The sequence below is a fragment of the Fundulus heteroclitus genome, chromosome 18 (genome assembly GCF_011125445.2).
Source record: "Fundulus heteroclitus isolate FHET01 chromosome 18, MU-UCD_Fhet_4.1, whole genome shotgun sequence".
NCBI classification, from domain to species: Eukaryota; Metazoa; Chordata; class Actinopteri; order Cyprinodontiformes; family Fundulidae; genus Fundulus; species Fundulus heteroclitus.
The window spans coordinates 37357214-37380885 of record NC_046378.1 but is presented as its reverse complement, the minus strand read 5'-3'; the positions used below and the strand labels follow the sequence as shown (position 1 = coordinate 37380885).

At 40.8% G+C, this 23672-nt stretch overlaps 1 protein-coding gene across 2 annotated transcripts in view; it reads left to right on the top strand.

The window, feature by feature from the left end:
• Nucleotides 1–127: 127 nt before the first annotated feature.
• Nucleotides 128–23672, top strand: part of gpr4 (G protein-coupled receptor 4) — a 74587-nt gene continuing 51042 nt past the window's right edge. The window contains exons 1-2 of one of the 2 annotated variants that reach the window (XM_036150097.1): nucleotides 128–282; nucleotides 18386–18460. The gene's annotated coding sequence lies outside the window, so the exon portion shown is untranslated. The remainder of the gene's footprint in view (nucleotides 283–18385; nucleotides 18461–23672) is intronic. The other variant, XM_036150096.1, reaches the window with a different exon arrangement.

The following is a 23672-nucleotide window of genomic DNA, read 5'->3' as shown; positions in this document are numbered from 1 at the left end:
ACGATGGCGGTGAGCGCAGAGAGAGAGAGAGAGAAAAAGAGAGAGGGAGGAAGACAGAGCAGGAAAAAAAAAAACGCACAACCCAAAAAAAAAAAAACCAAACTCCTCCTCCTCCCTGGGTCTGTGTGGAGTGGAGGTGCCTCAGTGCGCCGGGTGGACCCGCTGCGTTCTGGACTCCGCTCCGTTGCGCGCACTGCCGGCTTCTTCAATGACATTAGTCCACATTGTCTCTGGATACGCGCGTATTTGGGAAGTAACGTGGATTTTAGGGCTCTGCAGAAAGTGAGTAAAGCACTGTGCTTTTATTATCTATCTATCTATATCTATCTATCTATCTATCTATCTATCTATCTATCTATCTATCTATCTATCTATCTATCTATCCGGCTGGGTCAGGTATTCTCAGATAGGTAAAGTGCGTCAGTGAGTGAATAAGCAGGCTTTAGAAATCGTTAAAAAGAAAAAAACCTGCTCCAACTTGTCCTCTGTTCAGTTCTTGAAGTCAGACATGATTGTACTTCTAACAGCGGCCAGATTTTTGCTTGCAGTAACTTTTTATTTGTGTTTTGCTGAACTCTACCTGCCTCTGGAAGGACACGCAGGCGGAGCTGGCAGCGTTGCGTTACAGCACGGCAGCCCGCATCGTGTCCCTGATGGCACCCAGCTCTGAGGGCATTGACTGCAGACAATTAATAAATCATGAGACCCAACTATTAAATCAGCTCCTGCTGACTCCAATTGTTTGCGTCTGTTTCTGTGTGGAACACATCAGCTCCAGTGTTTTAACACTGATTATTATGTGTCTGAGTGTAGCTGAGGCCATTTAAGTTGAGCCACTTGAAGTTATTTTAATCATTTCTGCAAACTCTACCAGACCTTCTGCTTTTATACCTGAGCGTTTGATCCAAAGGATCCAATTTAGAACAGTTTGTCCCTTTCTGAAAAACATTATTTTAGTCTTGATTTGTCTGAAGGAAATGGACGCTACATGCTGACAGATGTGGAGCATCTTTAAACTTGTGCTTTAGCTTTATATTTCTGATGATAATATAATGTTGAGTTGGTCGGTAGTATTTAAAGGGTGTGGATAAGATGAAACTCTTTCACGTGCTTGTTTCCGTAACTATTTGCAGACACTAACCCTGAGGTTTTGCTGTAATGTCCTGTAAATTCAGTCGCACAGATGATCAACGAGGCTTGACTAAATCAAATGATGGATTTGATTTAATGCGATGGGTTATTCTGCCCTTCAGGCAGTCTAGATTTTCAGGCTGTCAAGATCTTTTCAAGTCGTTTCTTTGAAATTATTTGTGATGGTTGAGGAAAAACGTGGAATGAATTCAGATTTCGACATTTCTGGAAGCTCTTAATTTTATTGATATATTAACTATTCAAGAAGTTCCTTAATTTAGCACAACTTTATCAAAATAAAATTGACTTAGGGCGTTGTTAATGTGCTTGGTCAGGGTTAAAAACTAATAATGTGAGAGAGAAAATTTATTTTAGGTTCCAGCCAGAAGTTTGCATTCACTCATCATCAGCATGGATGTTTTGTTAATTTAAAGGTCCATAGCCACGTTAATTAACTTTTTTTTATTTATACATCAGCAGCTCATTCTGGTGGCATACAAAGTTTTTATGAAAGATTATCACACCATGCTGGCGTGTAAGTTATTATTTTCGTGTTTTATGCTTTGTTTTTGCTCAATTTGTTTGTAAAATAAAGCCTTTCGTGTTTATTTACGATTTTAATGGAAGTACGTACTGCGCATGTGCAGCAGGGGTTAAAACAAGGAAGCAGCTAAGGGCTATTAGCATCTCCAGGTGAAACAATGCAGAATGGTCCAAGATCCAGTGGGGGGAAAAAAATAGCAAATAATAATATGATTCCAAGAGGGAAAAGCCTGGAATTTCTCTGGGAATACAGTCTGAACGTTGGTGTTCACTGAAAGCGTATGCTAAAGCTGCCGAGGCTCAGATCTGATGCACAGAGTTGACTGACATGAGTAAATGTTTTGATATGAGGCTCTTGAAGTTGCTGTAGATCGTTTTATTTAATTAATAACGGTTGGTCTTCGATCACGGCGAGCTGCTGCTTGCAGAGGGTCAGGTTCGGTCCAGCATTATATAATTTTGATTTATTAATTAAGCAAACGGCATTCTGGTAGTTCTGTAATACTGTCACTAGATGGCATCACATCTATGTGGTCATCGCGCCAGTGCTGGGTTGTATTTAGGCTAAAAAAGAAACATCAAAACACTATCAGGATGGAGGCTTGGTGTGTATAACCTTATTTTATCACGATCAAATGTTTTTTTAAGTGCAAAACGTGGCTATGTACCTTTACGTCTGAATTCTTTGCATATTTTCTTTAATCCACACAGGCTAAAACACATTATGGATACCTCAACCACATGATTGTTCTCAGATATCTGACCACTCTTCCTGGTCGATTTGGTAAAGTTTAGTTGGTTGATTTTCTGGCATGAAACTCACCTTTAAGCACAGCCCACATTTTTAATAGTGTTGAGATCAAGTCCAGTCCCGAAACTTCAGGTTAGCCTTCTTTATCGATTTCAAAAGTGGTTTTGATTCATGTTTGGGACCAGTGTCCTTGTTATGTCAGAGTTTAAATTATTTAACCAAACTATCCTGGCCAGATAAAGGGAGATTAAGGTGTTCTGGAAGAACCAAGCAGCAGCAAAAGCTGGAAACCCGCCCAGAACTGGGAGCTGACAGGATCATTGTCCGTCCACCCACCAATGTGCAACGTTCCACTGTCTGACCCAAACCGTCATCTTTAGCAACAACACAGGAACCGCAGAGCTTATCGTGAACTGGAGGATTCTGGGACACACGTTCTAATGCAACATAGCCGTAGTGTAGGAAGGTGCTGACGAAGGCGATGGCCCAAACCTGGCATCTTGCTGATTGAATGAAACCTGCAGCTGCCCACATAAACAAGTCAATACCTCCTGAATCTGGAGAAAGGTTTTCCTGTCAGACGTTACAAGAATGAAGCTGTTTTAGAATCAATGACAATAAATATATTTGGAAGTGTTATGGTGAGGGTTGCAAACACTGATCTCTATTTATTCACTGGATTGCTGATTCACCGTTGGTAGTACACGTCGCTGTGAAGCCACTAGCCGCCATATTGGTACTCCCTATTTTCCTCCAGTAACTAGGGGAATATGTGCGCTACAGCATCAAACAACAATGATTTTCTCTAATTCAGGGGGGGCTCAAGACTTTTAAAATGTCAAATGGCATATACTTTTATGTTATGAACTAACTCTATCAGCCCAGGGGAAGAATCCGTCTCTGTGGGGGTTGGTTTTGTTGTAAACGGTGCTCTGTAGTGCCAACATGAAAGTAAACGTCTATACAGCTTGTGTCCAGGATGTGTGGGGTCTGCAGAGATGTCAGCTTCCCTTTTCCTGACCCTATAAGTTTGTAGAAGTCCTTGATGGCGGGACGGTCAGCAGCTGTGACCTGTCCTGTTTAGTGGATGAGCCAAACGACATGATGGATGAACACAGGACGGAGTCAACAGCGGCCGTGTAGAAGACGACCAGCAGCTCCTGAGGAAGGTTGTATCTCTTGAGTTGCCGCAGGAAGTCCAGTCTCCGCCGGACTGAACATCCACAGCCCGGCGGAGAAAGTTATGCAGGTGCACCCAGAGAAGATATGATCAGAGTTACATACATCCATAACATTTTCCACAACAGTGGCAGCTGAGGTAGACAGAAAGGCAGGGAGGCTGAGGGGAGGAGCCTAATTAAAATGAGAGGAGCAGAACACAAAGAACTAAACTAGAAACCTAAGCTCAAAGGAATGACCTAATGAGGCAACATCTGACAAATAAGAATGAACAGTAACTACAGCAAGAACAGGAAGACATAAGCCTGACATTGTTCTGAACAGTGTCTTTGTAGGAGGACCAGGTCAGGTCCAGAGAAAGAACGGTTCTTAGGAACCAGACGTGATCCATCGTGCTCAGGGTCTGTTCTGTTGCCAGTGGTACTCATGCTCTGCATAAACTGGATGCAATAATCAAGAGGGACTCCTCCCACATTCTTGAACGTCACCACAAAACAATACTTAGATGGCGGATATCTGGGTCAGTTCACTGACTTCAAGTGGGACATTTATCCAAAAATGACCAGTGCTGTGTATTTAAATATGACATATAAAAAAAATTACTCCAAACCTGTTAGCTCAACGGTTTTTCTTTAAATCCCTCGCAGCTGTATCATATAATAAACAGTACAGTTCAGATGAATCATTAACGACCCCAGATGCATCACTGCCATGATGAGGGTGTGTAAACTTCTGATCAGAACAGCAAAGGTTTGGTTTCCTTCTCGAGATCCTGTTTATCCTGGTTGGTTTTAGACAATGAAATCATTTAATGAGGGTTAAAAATGCAACAACCACTACAACAAAACCACAAGCCCATTATGGATAGAAAGACAATTAGTTCACTGCCAGTCATCATCTGTTAATTGATACCGGTTAATGGTGAACCACTTTCTCCAACAACATGTTGTGTTTTAAAAGCAGACGTTCGCATACCAATGTTTCCCACTAGTCCTTTTGTTGCCTCTCTTTCATTTTTCTTCTCTGTCTTTTGCTTTTCTGCTGCAGATTTTGAAATTTGTACTTAATTCTATGCAAAGGTGTGGCTGAATCTAAAATATCTTAGCACTCAACAACAACAACCAATTAAAATCAAGCAAGCCCAGATCAATGTATTTGATGAACCCGAGTGTCTTCCTGTAAACTCCAGAATATGCATTATTTATAACATGGCAAGAGAGGAACCGCACCTTCTGTCCTGCGTCTCCTTTTCCTCTTTCTTGAATTAAACTATTATTGACCTCCTCTAAAAGATAAGCAGTTTTAGCTCCAAACGCCAGGGTCAATTGATGGCTGTGGTTAGCTAAGAGCTTCGGCTCTACTTACCTACTGGTTCCCGTTTACCGTTCCCTCTTCATCTGCCAACCCACAGACCTCCCTGTCCTCCGTTACCGCATACAGAAATATTTGTCCTCCGTCCATTTTCTCCTTCCCCATCAAAGGGTCAAACGCTTGTGTGACTGCTGGTCGAGTAATTTACTGATCTGATTAATCGCTGATGAAACATTTAGGTTACCTTTGGAATAAAAGGGAATTGTGCTGATCGGGAGACAGGCGCACCTTGTTGGCTTTGCAAAAGGTCGTCGTCGTTCAGTGAAGCCTGTAACCTTGCAGTTTTAACGCAGAGATGCATGATTCCCTTCCTAGAATAAAGCGATTGCACGTCCTTATGGTATCTTATCTGAAGCATTATATTCAACATAGTCCCTAGTGAATGCATCTGTAATGTTCAGTTTTGCAGGAAAGTATTTTAAAGTTTCAGTATTGCCAGTGAGCATTATCTTAAGATCTTGCAGCAGGGTCATCGTAATATAGTGGTAACAAAATTAAATATTTGATGTGTCACATGATATTTTTTACCAATGTTACAAAACAAGCCAACTTATCCTCAGATGTTGAGGTAATATTGTAACTCTGCTATATATCTCCTGTATATGATATTATGGCTCAAAGTTAAATGTTGGAAGTTTATTGAAATATGATTATGTAGAGTATTTATAAAAAGTCAGTGTCTTACCTTTACTTTGCAGCATGTTGGGCCATCTGATTTTGCCAAAAGCAGATATTATTTCTCATTGGAGAGATGAGCTGACTGCTTGTCCCAGAGTGGATTCCAGCCAAACTTAAAACAACCTCAGTCTCAGGAATTTCACAATGGTTCGTGATGATTCTGTGTTGGAAAACCTTCACAACTGTAACTTTGTTTGCTTCTGATTTATAATGCCATGTATGTCTACACTTATCTATATTAAAGCATGTGTTCTTGCAAGAAACATAGGTTTTTGATCATATGTACTTCAGTAATAAATGAAACTGATGTTTACAGATGATATTGTGATTTGCAGCAAGAATAGGAAGCTGTAGGGAGAGAATGTGGAAGGAGTTTCCTGAGAGATGAGGAATTAAAGTCAATAACTGACTGATCAAGAATCCATGTTTGTAAATAAAAAGGGAGACTGATGGGTCTGTGAAGCTGAAAGGACAAGACGTTCTGAAGGTGGGTGAGTTTAAGTACATAGGGCCCGCCATCCCAAGCAATGAGAAATGAAGAAGAGGGTGCAGGGAGGGAGGACATGATGGATCCAAGTCTCAAGAGTAATTTGTGGCAGTTGGAGAAATATAAATCTCTTTTTGTTAATTTATGTGCAACCTTTACATCATTAGCCACCTGTGGCTAATTCCCCAATGACTTTACAGCCAAATAAGCGACACAAAACGTGTTGTGGCTGCAACTGATATGTAACTTCTTTCCCTTTCCTTACTGCTTGTGGTGCCCTGGGGGTGAGAACTCATCCCTTATATAAAAATCAGCCAGTGGACCAAAGCATGCATTTCAAGAGTGAAAGGGAAGGGTTACAAGATGCTAAAGAGATCTGCTAGGATGTTTGGTGGCACTAACAAAAAGACTGGCAGTGGAACTGGGGCTGGTAGCGCTAAGGTTGAACATATTAAAGTAAACGATCAGAGTTAGTGGTCTGGACACATGCAGGAGAGGGATAGAGGATAAACTGAACAAAATATGCAGAATATTGAGCTACAAGGAGAGAGGAAAAGATGAACACTCAGGTTTGTATTTTTATGAGGGACAGTTGGGGTGGTGTGACAGACGAGTATGTTTAGAGAAAAAGTGAGATGGAGGCAGATCATCTGCTTTATCATACCTAAAGGGAGAAGCTAAAGGATAAAGGCAGGCGATAGCTGCTCTGGGTGGGCTTCGGTAACATATCCTGTCTGTGCAGATTCTCAGTCATCCGAGTCACGGCAGCTACAGCAGGATTACACCCAAGTCCACCAGACTGGACTTTTTTCTTCTATCAATACCCATCAACACTTTCCCAGGAGTCTCTGTTAATTCTGGGGTTTGTAGTTTCAGCTTTCCAGTATCTACAACCCTGCTTTGAAACTTACTTCAAAGAAATTGCGTAAGCGTCTCATCAGGTTTTAGGCGAACAAGTAAACAGCTCACACCAAACAATAGGCTCTGATGACCTTGGAGGAGGGGTCAGGCGGTCAGGCCGCTGGTTTTCATCGGACTCGAAATGCTTTGAAGAGGATGGGCTGAAAAACAACAGCTCCCAAACTCCAGGTTGCTTAACTGTGACTTGCTCAACGGCCTCCTGGATTGAAACCTATCCCCAAACACTGAGTGAAAGTCCTTTTTGACTTGAATCTGTTGCAGTCAATATATCCTGTTTCTCAGCGCCTCTCTGATAGGCCGTCAGTGTGAAAGTTCTCTTACATCTCTGATTCTCAAACTGAATTTGTTTGCAGGTAAATACTGGCTGCTGATAAGTTCACCGAACAGAACGTAAGGATATCTTTTTAACCGCTATAGCCTCCAGACCCTTCAGAGATAACGACATTCTCTCTGCTGCTGGTCTGGGTTTGGACTCTGATCTATCAGGATTTGCTGCACGTCTGTCGCAGCGTTGCTATTGGCGCTTTCTAGCCGTTTTTCTTCTTCTCCTTTCGGTCGGGATTTTCACTGAGTTCAGTTCACTTTAGTTAGTTTTTACTCCTCACCAGGAACCATTAATGCCTTATCAAGACACTTTACAAGAAACACTCTGCTGTATGTAAGATAAGATAAGAAACTCCTTTATTGTGCCGCAATGGGGAGATTTGGGTGACGGTGGCAAAAAACCCAGAGTTACACACTAAATAAGTAATGAAAAAAACAGCTCATCTAATATAGAGCTAGTTTTGTCTAAAAACTATACATTTTTATACATAAAAATGTATAAAAATACGGCCAGAATAAGTATTGCATATTGGAGTCATTTTGTACAGCTAATAATTTCTAATTCAGTCAGATTCAGATCCGAGTACATGCAATCGAATCCAATCGTAAGTCATCAAGTTTAATGCAAGATGGTCAGATTCTGTTGCTCATTCAGAGCTAGTTGGTAAAACGAAGCTTGGCTCATTGCATAGAGCTGAGCCATTTAAGGTTTAAGGACCCCTTTGAGTATTTTCTGTTATTAAATGGACTTTTGCAAGTTAATTGCAAAACTTGGGGGAGGGGGGGGGGGACGGCTGGAAGCTGCAGAGTTGGTGAGTTTTAAGGGGGCAACAGAGTGACATAAATGAAAGTAGGAAGACAGCGAGGGAGACAGGGAAAGGATGAGGACAGGACAAGAGGACAAACAGCAGCTAGAGAGGAAGGTGGATGTGAAAGAGATAGCGCTGAAGGTTTAATTGCCCTCAAGGGGAGTTAGGATAAGCAGCACTTGAGAGCCTGTGTGGTCAGTAATCACTGTGGTTAGCAGCTGCACTGGAAAAAATGACTCTTTAACAGCTGCTCTGACAGACGTCCACTGCAGCACCTTATCATTATTCACCATTAAATAACAAGAGTGTTTTCTACTGAATGCATTCACTCCCGTGGCTTTCCAGCATTTCTGAGATTAGATTTTCTGTCGGTCAGAAAAATAACTTCACTTGGAGCTTGATGCTTCTCATTTATTCAGGACAAAAACGACGGCTTTGTTAACTGCATGAGGCGCTCATGTGGAAACGCATGCATCGCTGATGCCGGGTGCGAGTGGCACTTTCAGTACTGAACATGCATGAAAACAAGACTCAGTGAAGCATTACGGTCCAAAGCTGGGCCTGAGAAACCCCTCTGTGGGTTAAGAAACAAGTGAAATGAATCTCCATGTCTTCAATTATTCTGTCTGTCTATCCATCCGGGTTGACCAGGAGTGGTGAATGTTCAATCAATCAATCAATCAATCAATCAATCAATCAATCAATCAATCAATCAATCAATCATTCAATCTTTAAGGAGATAAATATGTTCCGGTATTAATGCTAGCAAAGAACACTGGTCAAAAACTTTGAAAAACTTCAAAAAAAAAAAAAAAGAAATATTGATAGATTGTATATTGATATCTTTTCAGATTTTAGTTTTTTGCTTTTCGTTAAAAACCCATCCCAGACGTGTTAGAGAATGCAATCTGTAAAAAGCAATTAGAAAACAATGCAATCCGTAAAATCTAAATAAATAAATAAAAACAATCTGAAAAATGAAGACACGAAATGACGGCTGATGCCTTTCTCAGTTCCTCAGTCCGAACTTGCCAGACGGTTCTTGCTTTCTTCCCTGTTTAAAAAAAAAAAAAAGAAAGCCTGACACGCCTTCTTTTGTCCTACACATACCCACCGTCCTCATTTTTAATCATCCATCAAACACTGTGCCGGTCAAATAACAATGTCAGGACTTAAAATGAAAGAAAAGCGACCAAATTCAAATGAAAGGTCTTCAGAAAGCCCAGACAAGCGTCGATCTCAAGATCACAAGAACGCCAAACTTGTTGAACAGACCTCAGGATCTTTGTGCTAATTGTGCTAATTCTGACCGAGGCGCCAGATTTCATTTAAAGAAAAGCTTCTTTTTTTTTTTACTGTAGCTGCCGCGGGAAGACCATCTCAGTCTGAAGCAACTTACCACCAACTGTGAGCAGAAGGACCAAGAACACTTCAGTTCTACAATAATGTGTTCTACAATGTGTTACTAGAATAAGAAGTTCCTGTTTATATAACAGAACAGCTTAAAACATGGAGTAAAAAAAATGATCACAGCTCGTCTAATTGGGTAATCGCTGTAGGGGCGACAAGTGTCACAGTTCTACTTGCTAGTTGGAGAGGGATGAATCACAGTGAAGGTGAAAGTGGTCTGAGTCCACCACACACACACACACACACACACACACACACACACACACACACACACACTGCAGGGATCTGCTTAATTGGAAATCCCTGAGCGGAGTGTTGATTTTGTTCTCGTCTGCTTCATTGTGACACCGTCAATAGCTGCTTTGCATCAGGAACATGGTCTCCTGCCAGCGTATGCTTTGCTGGTTCTCACGGTGATCCTGCGGTTCTCCTCAGCACAGCAGAGGACCCGGCGTTCTAAGAATAGTGCTTTTCAGGCTTTTTCTTTGTTCTCGTGTCCACGCTGGTTGTGTTCTGTTGTGGTTCTGCTGTTGGGAGGGTTTAAGATTTCAGTCCCTCTTCCATCTCTTTATTAAATTACTCTGTTGAAATAGAATCAGGCAATTAGGCTCTCATTACAAATCAAAGGATGATGGATGGCATAGCGAGTTACCTCATTTAGTGAGTTAGTTTATTTATTTAAGAATATTGATTTTCATTCAGAGATCAAAATGATGGATCAAAAATGATTTTAATGTGCAAACATTATTGCATGGAAAATCAAATCTTTTTTTTTTTTTTGTTATACATGTATTTTCACCCTGATCCACATTTTTAGCCTTTAAGAACATGTGATTTTGCATTTCTCTTGTGGGGATCTGTATTTTTGCCTTTTACTGTGAGGAATGGCGGATTATCCTCCTCCATAAAACAGCTATGTTTGTTCCCAAAACCTGGCATAAAAAAAATTAAAGAATTACAATTTTGTAGAAAAAATAAAAACAACATATTCAGTTTTCCTGTAAATACAACAGTACAGATTTTATTCTTCTCTCAGTCCTTCATATTTACTCTGGGTACCATGTGCAAAATATCTCCACTAGAAAAGAAAACACTCTTTATTTTTCAGCATCTCATAAAATGATCTGATTTTCAATTTGTAAGGCATTCACATATATGACAAAAATCTGCATGAAATAACCTAAACTAGCCCAAATAAACCAAAACTAACTCAGCATATTAGGAGCAGACTGATAAATTCAGTTTCTTTTGTTGCTGCAAAAAGGTGTTGAATGGTGAGGTGTAAGTACATTTCATGACACATAGTTTGTATATCTATATTTTATTCATTCGTATTTAATAAATTATTTTTAAAAAATGCAAGAAAAGCGAAACAAATTGAATGGAGTTGTTTTAGAAGGTTGAGTTTAAGACGGCTAAAGTAGGTTCAATACTTAAACTCCCACTGGGTCTACTGGGACGAAGTTTTGTAATAATAATAATGGTCAGTCTGGATTTACAAAACATCCTTTGCTCTTAGAGTGAGGACTTGTAGTGCTGTGAAAAGGAAATAATGAGGTTTTTATTGCAAAAAGAGCTTGGCCATTAAGCTATTTGCATCAATAAGACTTCAAATGAAATTCTAAATTTTCCTGGCAGCCTTGTGGAGATGCTAAAAGAGGGGAAATGTGATCTCTGTGTGTGGCACCAGTCGATTCCTTAACAGCGTGCTCCCGGTGCCAGCTGGGCTCCAGGCTAGTGGGGCATTACAGAAATGTAATCTGAAATAAACAGACACAGATCCGTTCTTCAGCACTTTTTAGAGGAAAATACTTTTTAATTTTGGTCGCTTGCCGACATGAAGGCACGCACATTTAGAGGTTTTTCAGATTAGAGGATAAAAGAGAATTTCCTGTCAAAGATGGCTCCAAAGTTTCCTGATTTATCCTTCAGTCGTTGTTTTTTTACCCTGGTCCAATGTAGGGAGTCATGTGTTGAAATGTGGTCCTTATTATACTTGGCAAAAGAAAAACTGCAGACTGTTGATGTATTAAGCCTATTTGGACCTGTTTAATCCTCTCAATATATTTGAGGTTTACTCCTCACTTTTCTTTAGGAAACTATGTGTGCAGAATTTAAAATACATGAATACACAGATATCCTATTAGTATTCCTTCGGTGTGTCTTATGTATTTACTTTAGAGGTGCAAATGTTCTGGCATTTCCACCTTAACCGTGACAACTTTTAAAGAACGCTATTAACGAGATGTCTTTAGGAAATGTGGCGTCTTCCATGTTGCCAATGTGCTGAAATCATAGATTTAGTGACTTCCTAACCAATTTAACTCTACCATTACTAAAAGGGAGAATCCCCAGAAGTGCTAAGAACCAAAAATGTTCATTAGTCATTAAGATCTTTCACTTCGCAGTGTTAAAACTGAAGCATTTCATGTTCAAAGTTCACAGTAATACTCTGAACTAGTTCTTGTTCGTTTGTCAGTATTGTTGTGAAATAAAATCTTGAATAAGTTATAGATCATTAAGTCATTTTTATAAGCATACAGACCAACGTTGTGTAGTCTTGTTCTTTGTGCTCAGACAAACTTACATTTAATTTGGGTCAACTGTTAAACTCTTGGGTCTGCTTTCTTTCACTCAGAAAGCAGCTTTTAATTGTCAGAATGCTAAGCAGGTGTGAAATTGCATGGAAATTTACCCGTTAATATTTTGCTTTCAATTGTGGCGCCCCTTGGAGTACTGTGAGGTTGTCAGCTGACAAATCCTCAATGACCAATTTTAAAGACAACATCTCTGCTGTTCTTTTGCCTATACCTACATGTAAGATGGTTGGAAATTATAGTAAAGTCACAGATTACATTAAGATGCATTTCTCTGTTATTCTTTGCTTTATCTGCAAACCCACGGGTTAAACGTACTCCCTGAAGCAGACACCTGCGCAGTAATAACAGAAACTAGAGGCAGACCTGGCAAAATTAAACACAGTAAAACAACCCAGAAATGTCCAGAAAGAGAAAAAGTGATGCAGAATGATGAGTTTAAAGTGTAACTCACCCCAATATCAACTTGTTTTGCAGATAAACTGCTCAAATCGGCCTAAGGTGCTACTTTTACGTAACTGAAGTTTTTTCAATTACATTTTTTATGTGAACTGGAATTAAATTACGAAATTAAAAGTGTCATCTATACATGTGCAACCGGCCCTTTTAATGACTTGATCCCAAAGTGGCCCAAAATAGTCACTTTATACTGTTTAAAGCAAAAAGGAGGGCATTAAGGTCAAGACCCGAAAATTGCTGGATCAGCAGAATTGCTGTCAATTGAAAGTAAAGCCAGTTTTATATCACCATGATGAAAAACCAAGAAAGAGGCCTGTGCTCCAAAGCAGACACCATGACCAGCTCACATTAACAACCCAAATGCCTTCTGGAAAAGAATAAATATGTCACATTCGCATGAGACACAAAGGTAGCGATTTGTCCAGCATGAGCAGAAGTATGTTTGGAGGAGCCAAGGTGAGGTTTTCCAGTCTGTCAGTACGTAATAACAGCTCTGGACAGTGGTGGCAGTATCATGATGTGGGGCTCTTTTATTGCCAGTTTTACCAGTACATTGCACAAGGTTAATTGAAAAGTGAAGAAGAAACTCTCTAAACTCTTGAACTTTACCCGCAAATCAACAGTTGATGGTTGAAACCTGGACATAGTTGATAGCAGCTGGACAATGATCCCTAGACTAACTGGTTTTACTGGTTAGGTAACCCTAACCCTACAGCGGTCTGTCTAGAAGCTTCAGAAATGGGCTGGTCAAGGTCCTGACCTGAACCTTATGGAAAATTTGTGGACTGTGCCTAAAAGCCGGTTTAAAGCGCCCTTAAGTAAGATCTGTACCTGAATGCATCCTCTCCTAAGTCCCTGTGATGTTAATCTAAGTGTTTAAGAGATGATTTAGGAGTTTTTCATTTCCCATATAAACCACACTTGCAACTTTCCGTGAAGCAAAGTCTGGCTTGTTTTTTTTCTCAGCCTGTTGTAGATTTCGTGAGTCGCAGGTTGTGGGTTATCAGGCTTGTTTTTGACCGTGAAATATTTTATTTGGGCAACAAACTAAGCAACCAAGTTCAAGAGCTATAAACAGACGCGCTGCCACTGCGCCACAGACAGCGGGCCGGTGACTCTGTCCGCATACATATCTCTCTTACCTCCTCCTGGTCCCCCCCCCCCCCCCCCCCCCCCTCCCCTAAATATAAAACTAGACTCACAAGATCCAGAGTTTTGGCTCAAGTCTGCCCCCTCTGGCAACAAGTTGAAATGACACCAGTGTTGTGCACATGCGTGGGAAAGGAGCAAAAGCATCTGCTGCTGCGGCTGCACAGGTCTTTTATTTAGAGGCGTGATGTCTTCTGAGGTAAGAAGGTTCTAAATACTGAAGTTAGCCCATGTTCTCTTGCTAATGCGTGAATGGCGGTGGAGACTCAACAAAGCAGCCAGGTGAATAAGAAGCGCGTCACACCCACGTACAGGACCAGAGGACTCGTTCCGAATCACTCTCCCATGAACTGACTAATGGAGCCTATAGAGGCTGCTGCAGTTAATAGAGGAACACTCATTTTACACTTCAGGCTGTGGTAAGGGCATGTATGGGGAAGTAAAAAAAAATACATATTTAGCCTCTAAATGTTAGAGGCTAAAAAATATGTTTCACATATGGTCTTTTAATGCCAGAGAACAAGATCTAATCAGGATTACGTTTACCAATTACGCTTTGAAAAATGGTCAAATATTGAACCAGAATGCCAGACGCTTGTTAGTGGCTACAAAAAGCAACAACTAGCTATTTAACCAAATTGGGAGTTTGTGGGCCGTTTTGTTGTGTATAATAGTGTCAACCTGAGAAAAAAAGTTCAATTAAATAATTAAAAGCCCAAACTTAATATCAGCAATGAGAGGATGTAAACTTGTGACTGCTGCTGTGTTATTTAAGCATTAAAATGAGCCGATTAGCAGATCTTTGTTCCTGTAAGGTAACTGACAAAAGGTAATGTGTGCCGTTTAAACTCAGGCGTTGTTTCTCCTTCATCTATCTTCATTTACTGACAAAGACCCAGACTTCTGGTGACACTGCCACGGTGTAAACATGGATGGTGGTATGAGCAAACACTGTGGCTGAAGGTTTTTTTTTTTTTTTTGTAGTGTTGTAGTGGAACAAATCTCTGTGTTGACTAAATGACATACCTGTTGGCCTGCTGCCCAGAACTGAAACCTGCACAAAAGAAGCGAACAACTAAACGGGCGGAGAGGTGCCGACGTAGACCAGACCGCCGTGTTCTCTGTGCCGCCACGTCTAAATGCACGCAGGGCGGAGATGAGGTCACTGCTGTCTGTCCTGGAAACGCTGTTGGTGCTGTTATGCTTCGGTGGAGTCAGCAGCACCTGTGACCAGCGTTAGAGCTCTTTCACATGGTCAATACCACTTTGGCTTGCCCAGGGTTGGGTCTTTTTTTCTTACCCATTAAATCTCCATTTGACCCTCCACTCACATTTCCTTCTCTGTTACATCTTCTGCCCCGCCTTTTGTACTGTCCCAAACTCAAAGGCTGTTCTCTAATCTTTATTTTCGCTTCCTTTTATATATATCTATTCCTTTTCTGTTCTTTCTTTGGTTATACTTTCTCTTCTCAAGTCTGCAAAAAAAAAAATGTAAATTTGCCAAACAAGTCATGAACTCATTGTATTGAGGTACCTGGATGTGATGAAGACGACTTACTGAGGTTCTAACTTGACAAAGTGTTAACTGAGCATCAGCACCGGGGAAGAAAACAAGTTTAACTGACTTTGAGCGTAGCGAGGTTGTTGGTGAGATGAGTTGGTCTGAGTACGTCATAAACTGCTGGATTCTCACAAGGCGACACATCAATCATCTTAGAAATGGAATCTGAGGCAACAATTCACACGAGCTAACCTAAAACGGTCAATATCAGCTTGGAAGGATGTTGCCTGATGCGATGAGTCTCAGTTTCATTCAGATGGTCAGAATTAGGTGTAAACTATGTGAAAGCATGGGTCCATCCTGGCTTGTAGAAACACTTTGCTGGTGGTGGAGGTGGTATTTTGGTGTTATATCTTCCTGAGACAGTTTGGCACCATCAGTACAAACTGATTATTGTTGCAACACCAGATCCTACCTGGATATTGTTGCTGACCATGTCTTTATAGCCCCAGCGTACCACTCACCTGGAGGCTCCCATCACCTAATGATGTGCCGTAATATCTCAAAGTTCAAATCAAAATGTAATGCAGATTTTATAGCAGGAATTATATCCTTTGTTGTATGTTTTGGAGTCTCAATGTAAGATGCGAGGCGAGGTAAATGTGTTTATAATGTGGCTCTTGGTCATTCTCAGACTTGCAGTGCACACTTAGTTAAGTTAGGATTAGGATGTTAGTTTCTCTTTCAGGAGCCTTATTGATACTGACACCAATACTGTTTCTGCTCTTTCTACTTAAAAAAAACGCATCAGGTTTCAGGTTTTAAAATTCTCTGTGTCTTCGGCTGTTAAAGAACCTATAGATTTGTTCATTTTGGCAAACCCCTTTTTAATTAGATGACCTTTTTATTCAGTTTGTGGCTTGAGCTGAGATGTGTTTCTCTCAAGGTTGGTGCTGAAGTCACAGGTGAACACTACGGTGACATGCAGAAGTAGCTATAACCCATAAATGTTTCACACTTTGTTCTGTTGATCCCTTAAATTTGAATGTATTTCATTGGGGTTGATGTGATGCACACATCACAAAGTGGTTCATGATTGTGGAGTGGAGTGTAAAGAGATGGATTTTGTTTCTACAACCAGAGCCTTCAGAATCAGAGCCCCTCCAATCCTGCAGCGAACCCCACCCCCCTCGAGTGCTCAATGGTTAGCCTATCTGTGAACATGTCATTTGTTAATTATAGTATCTTGCATTTCTTTTTCTGTGTGACCAAACTTGGCTCAAAATTGGCAACAAAAAGAGGAGACCCGACAGACAAAGCTTAGCTTCCCCAATTATTTGATTTAGCAGAGAAATGGTTAAATGTAGAATGAGGAATGGTACACATCAGTGGTGACAATGCCCTGCATGGATGATTGTCAAGGTTTGTGCAATATGTTGTGAAAACATAAATGCAACCAAAAACATTATCCATGTTGGCAGGCAGCCTCTCAGAGAGAGAAAAATACCTTTCTAGGAACTGGCTTTATAGACTCCTGCATCCTCCATCTATCAGGTGCAGCTAGATCTTTAACGATAACAATAGAGCTGCAGGGAAATGAAAAAAGAGAACCTTTCTACCAGGCTTTACACTTTTTCTATTTATCTACAAACTGTTTGATGTGTTGACCATGATGAAGGTTGCTAGCCAATATCCATTGGTCTGTAAATAACTTTGGTTTCTCAGGACTTCAGGTTGCTGGAACCCACAAATTACCATTAAGTAAAGTTTTTAAAAAACTAAAAAGAACCACCCCTCCCCTCATAATATTTTTTAGCTGCAGTAGCAACAGTATTTTCACAATCTGTGAAAATACTGTGAAGTATTTTCACAGATTGTCTACCACTTTTGCGATTCTAGAGACTTAGATTTGTGTAAATTCTTATAAAACAGTTTAAGATCAGTCAGATTGGATGCAGGCTGGAAGGTGCATGCTTTCGGAGCCTCTGTCAGGTTCTTCTGTATTTAGCTCCATTCATCTTCTCATCAGCTCTGACTATCTTCCGTTGAGCATCCTCACAGCAGGATGCAGCCATCAACATGTGTCGCTGTAGTGACAGCATGATCAGAGGGATTTTTCTGCCATGCATAGTCAGAGTTTCCGCTCTTTTTTTCACCGTGTTGGTGGTAAAAAATAAATAAAATAAAAAAGGGGGGAGGGGAGTCATTGAAATGTGATATATGTTGACATTACTTGATGAAATAAGGTATGAATTTTTATACATGGCCTGAATCCACACTATATACATCTAATTTTACCAAAAAGACAGTTATCACAGGAACACACCTTGAATGAGGTGAATAAGTAATTCAAGCTGTGCATGAATCGAATTCAGGGAATTATTTTAGTGCAACAGTTTCAGAAAGAAAATAAGAGACTAGATTAAAAGCTATAGTTATTATATTAATATCCCGCTTTATAACCCAGGGCGGAATCAGCAGCAGCTTTGCGTTATACATTTGCAGTGTGAAAACAGAGCAGGTCTCCTCTCTGCTCTCTTTGCAGACTGCATGCAGGGCTTTCAGGACACGGCAGCTGCCTGTGAGACAGCGCTGAGGGAATAGGGAGCCTCCATGCAGCTCTAGCTTTTGTGGTGAGACAGCACCAGTAGATACATTGCTGCTTTCACTTGGAAGTTGCAGAATTGCCAAAATTTAGAGAAAAATCTCTAAATTTGCTTCTAATTGCTTTTTTAAAAAAAAAAAAAAAGAAGTTTCCAGAGGGGTCTGAAAAGTTCCCAAATATAGCGATAGAGTCGCTGAGCTTGCTAAAGTGCACTGCCGTCTCTAGTTTTCCTTCATACCGAGAGCAGCGCAGCGTGTAGTAGCCACCAGCGGCTTCATACACTAGCAGCTTTGCAATTAGACAGACAGTCAGAGGGCTTGGTTTTACGAAATAAAGTTAATTTAAACATTTAATGACATTTACATTCATTCTAAACTGATTATGATTTGAATAAGTGTGCAAATATGCAGTAGCTCATCTATATTACATGCTTTACATAGTTTTAACATATTGTTTTATTCATTCTGAAGGTGGCGGCTTTTCTTTTGGAGTGGTGGTGTGCCACATCAAATACATGTAGCGGAAACCCTGAAACTGGTTTGCAGGTAGGCCAAAATCTTTTTTTGGTCTCTTTCGAGCAAACCACCTTCTTCGAGTTGTCCATGTCTCTTACACGGTTTGTGGCAAACTCAAAATGATTTTCAATGGTTCTGAGCTTGGGATGTTGTTTTATTACTTTACCATGCTTTAAACTTTCAATTTAATTCAATTGTATTTATGTTGCACCATTTCACAACACATCATCTCAAGGCACTTTCCAAAAGTCCAATTCCATCAGATCCTCCAGGTTGGTGAGAAAGTTTCCTCTCTAAGGAAACCCAGCAGGTTGCATCAAGTCTCTCCAAGCAGCATTCACTCCTCCTGAAAGAGCGTAGAGCCACAGTGGACAGTCGTCTGCATTGTTGATGGCTTTGCAGCAATCCCTCATACTGAGCATGCATGAAGCGACAGTGGAGAGTAAAACTCCCCTTTAACAGGGAGGAGAACCTCCAGCAGAACCAGAACCAGGCTCAGTGTGAACGCTCATCTGCCTCGACCCACTGGGGCTTAGAGAAGACAGAGCAGAGACACAGAAAGCACAGAAGCTCACATTGACCCAGGAGTACTTTCTATGTTAGATGGTAATGGTAGATTTTCTGCCTCCCTGGATGATGTCAAAGATCTATTGTACCTACTATGAAAAGAAAAAAAAGACAACTATTGCAAAATTGCAGAACAGTAGGATAAATCAGCAGAGTGAGAGGGAAAAGATCTTAATGCACTTCTCCACAACTTTCTCCCTGACCGGTCTGCAGTGTTCCTCCGTTTTCATGACTGTTTACTAAAGGTCTCTAGGGAATCTCTGAGGCCTTCAAGCAACTGTTACATTTAGACGAAGGTTCAATTACACACAGATGCATTCTGTTTACAAATGAGGAGACTTCTGGGGCCAATTTCTACTGGATGCTATTCAGGGTTCTCAGCCTAAGGGGTCTAAATACAAATGCATGATTTGTTTTCATGTTTTCATTTGCAAAAAATAAAAATAAAAATAATTAAAAACCACAAATCTTTTTCATAAATTTTTACTCCCCAAAATGTTTGAAGTACAGTAAAATGTGGGGTTACTCAAGGCAAAATGTGAAGGAGTAAAGGGGTGTGAATACCTTTACTAGTCACTTTCTATGAAAAAAGCCTCTTTAGGTCCAAAGAGTCACTGTTCAGGAGAACTATGTTGGCCTCACACAGTGCTGTCCTATGCTGGGGATGAAATTAGTAAATTACTCCTAATTTAGGGAGAGGTTATTGATGCTTGGATTTTAATGTGCAACCTAATACATAAATTAAAAAACTATGTTTCAAACGAGTAAACATCTGGGTCTCTGGGCAGGTCTGCAGCCATCGACCGCTCTAATTATAGAATAATAAAGAAGACTTGATAAAACTATTGTTGGCATATGACAGATTATTTTATGGGGGTATAAGAAATATGATTTATCCTTTCCAGATACAATTATTGTGGTTAGTAAAGACACTGAAAATACCTAATATTGTGCTTAATGTTGTTATTTTCCTCAGTTTTTCTCTCCATTTCTGGCACATCTGCGCTGTAACAACATTTTATTATCTTAGTATTCACTTGGTCCTCGTTACTTAGTTGTTCCTCTTCTGGTTTTCATCTGCATTCCGGTTGCACATCAGATTTTGTTTTTATTCACGTCAGTGGGTCTGCTGCCTTCGCATCGCACTTGTTTTTATGTTTTAAAATAAATCCCTTCTACTCATTGCTTGTCACTGTTGCCTCGCAAGCAGAAGCAATTTTCTGCAAACATTTCAGGAGTTTTGAACTGAAGTATGTTCTGTTATGGTCTAAGCCAGCTGGCAGATATGGAGGCGCTGATGGTTTTTGCTTCTCTGCTTTCGGGCCTAACTGAATCCCAGCTTCTCCTGCGGCCAGCCTGACAGATCAGCCTGTTTGTGCTCAACTAGCGGCATTCAGAACCAGACTCCTAGTCCCAGAACTGATCCTCACCTCCTTCCTGAGGACACCTCTTGCTGTGGTGCTGCCTGAAAACGACACAGCGGGGTTTGCCGTGGAGATCGCGCCCCCGCTGTGCATCATCAAGGTGTGAAACAGCAGACTCAGTTTATAGCGGCGGGGCGAGTGGGCGCCAGTTTACTCATCACCGGTGTTAAAAGCTGACCCGAAATCTTTAAACAGCATCCATGCGTTCTGGGCTGAGATGGAGAGCAGGGGGAATAGACACTTCTGCTGCGCAGTCTGGGCAATTAACAAACTGGTACAAATTAGATACATCACTAAATAATGTTACGTAATTATGTTTCCCACCAAATGTACTCCCTTCTTCTTTACCTGCATTGATTTGGTCCATGATTTCCAGGAGATTTCTTTCCTCGTGTCTCGCTTGCTGCATCGGTGACTGCATGCGCACAAATCACCGAGTGGGTGTTTGAGTTTAAGCCAGATATTTGCGTCCCCCGTGGGCAGAAGATTAAAGAAGAAAGAGTTCAGGTTTGCACAGATGGCACTTGACACCATTAACCAGAATAGAACCGACCAATCAGCGGCAGCGAGACATAACAGGAAGCGGCGGCGGAAACAGCCGCATCCTGGCTGCAGACCAGCGCTACCACGAACGAACGCGCGGAGATGCACAGGCGCGTTCTTCAGCTGATGCACACCATGGCTGGCATGTTCTGACTCCAACAGCTGGTGTTACCATTTAAACATGCACAAAGTAGTATGAACCTATCCTCTTTTTTTACTTTTCAAAAAAATGGATAAAAACTGTCTCTACTCCTGTTGAGATTCATCCATACAACTTGAAAGGCTGTTTTTCTGTTTCAGTTCATGCATTGAGCAAAGTGCATGTTTTATCTACCTTTTTGCATTAATGCGGTCCCCTCCACACTCATGAGGACCCCCGGGGACCAGAACATTGATAACATGACAGGATTTAGGTCTGCAGACTGACGACGCTGCAGAAGGAGGTTGATTGTTGTTTCTGATGAACGATACATTGGCCGTGTGTTTTTCAATTCAATTTCAATTCAATTTTATTTATATAGCGCCAAATCCAAATTTTTGGATCCTTTATCTTGCTAAAAGTGCCAATGTGGTCCCATTTTCAGCTTTTTTTGTAGAAGATAGCAGATTTTAATTTAAAAGGTCCTCTTGTGTCAGAGAGTTCATGTTGGCGTGTACTTTACCAGGGATCCCGAGGCATATGGAAGAGAAGCGGTGACATCATATGTCACAATGGACATTTTTAACCTATTCAACCTTTTCTGGAACGCCAGACCCACTGGGTGTGTTTGCTGCTAAAATATTCGATTTTGGGTTGGACTGAAGTACACAGAGCCAGTTAAAGTCCTAGTTGATCTTTAGATTGATGTTTTTGAGAGAAAAGGTTATGTCCTCGCATGCCTTCCAATCAATAGGTTGGCTTGTGGATGGACTCTAATGGTAGTCATGGTTTATTAAAATGGGACCTTTGCCCCCAGTTCTCTAACAAAAAGCTTTGGATTTTTTATTTTATTTATCCAAGCCACTCTCCTCACTATAAAAAGTTGCAAGATCAACTTGGATCCTTAAGGTTTGTTGTGTCAAACCTTTATTTATTGCCCTGACAGTAGAGATGGACAACTTTAGGTGAGATGGTACTTTCTCGCAGCCATTTCACCACACATCTGTCTTACCGGCATGGCATGTTCTCTTGTATTTCCTAGTTTTTGAAAGAAGCGTGAGCAGAAATATGTAGGGCTGTACGAAATTGCCAAAAAAAATTTTTGATTTAGACTTTTTGTAACGTACAGAAACTAGAGCCAGAATTCAACCAGGACAGGTCAGTGACTTTTCAAACAAGCTTTATTTAAAGAACACACAGGCGTAGGTAGTCAGGGCGCGCTGCTCGCTGTAATACAGGAAATCTCCTGCGGCAGAGACAACGGGTTAGTGATCAGCTGATGGTAACGGGCAAGAGTGAGGGAGGCTGGATCACTAACCTGATAGCGGGACTCCAGAGCCTGGGGATCCGGCTTCAAGGTCGGCGAACTGTGTGCATTAAGCACAAGCAACAACAAAGGCCTGTAGATAAAGATGTTTGCAAACGAGGACTATTTAAAAACAAGAAACTTTTTTATAAATCAGAATATTCTTAATTTATTCAAGAGAATAGCTTTTAACTGAGTTGGACATCAATCCTTGCTTAAATATAAAGTGCAACCAGCAAAGAAGTCTAAGTATTAAACAGTCTGACGGCTACTTAATGCTTTGGTGAGATTCATGAAAGTTTCTGGTTAAAAAAGTATTGATTTTATAAACTCTTAAACAAGTAATAAAATTAGATTATCTCACTGCTGCATCTCTCTTCCCTTCCATGTGGAGGCAAACCCACTTTAAACAATTACTGACACCTAAAGGACGCGTCTGATTCACTAATTGTTATGTAGCCAAAAATTGCTGACCTCTGCGATTTGGAAATCGCATTTTTTAAAATTGTGATTATTTTTGCGAATTTGAATAATTGTGCAGCCCTGGAAATAATCCTCTTTGTCTAATTTGTAGTAATTCTTATGAGTCTGAATAATATTGCAATGATTTCTTTAGATGTTTCAGGGTAGAATTAGTGCTTCTGCACTAAGGGATAAAATGATCTCAAGGCTTTTACTCATATTTAGAGGTACTAGATACTTTTTGATATTTCAGCAGATATTAGCATCTGTCTTAACTCATATTCATATTGCTTGGTGTCCATTTGAGTTAGATTCTGTTTGTCAGAGGTCCAAGACTCTGCCACTCAGCTTTTTTTTCCCGTCCCACCCAAACCCTGGACCGCTGCAGGTTGTCCTCACAAATTACTGCCGATATTTCTGCAGCCGGTCATTTAAAGTTGCTGACAGGGATGTCATTCGTCAAAGGTTCAGCGAGCGGTGGAGGACTCCGTGTGCAAATGACGCTGCTCCTCCAACACTGCTGTGCTGATGCAATGCACAAGTAAGAAAGAGGGAAAAGGAATGGATCGCAACCTGTTAAGACAGGTGTGTTAGCTGCATAGTTTGTCAAATGGATGGTAGGTAATAAAATTGTTAAAGTGGGGGAAAAATACAGCATTTGTTCTGAAATTTTCCTCGACTTTGCAGCGATTTACCTGAAAGCTAATAAGACACGTATTCATAATCTGCATACTGGAACACACACTCGTCTCCTGAGTTGTACAGTAACAAGCTCCTGTGATCCCATCAGAGTCAAATGTA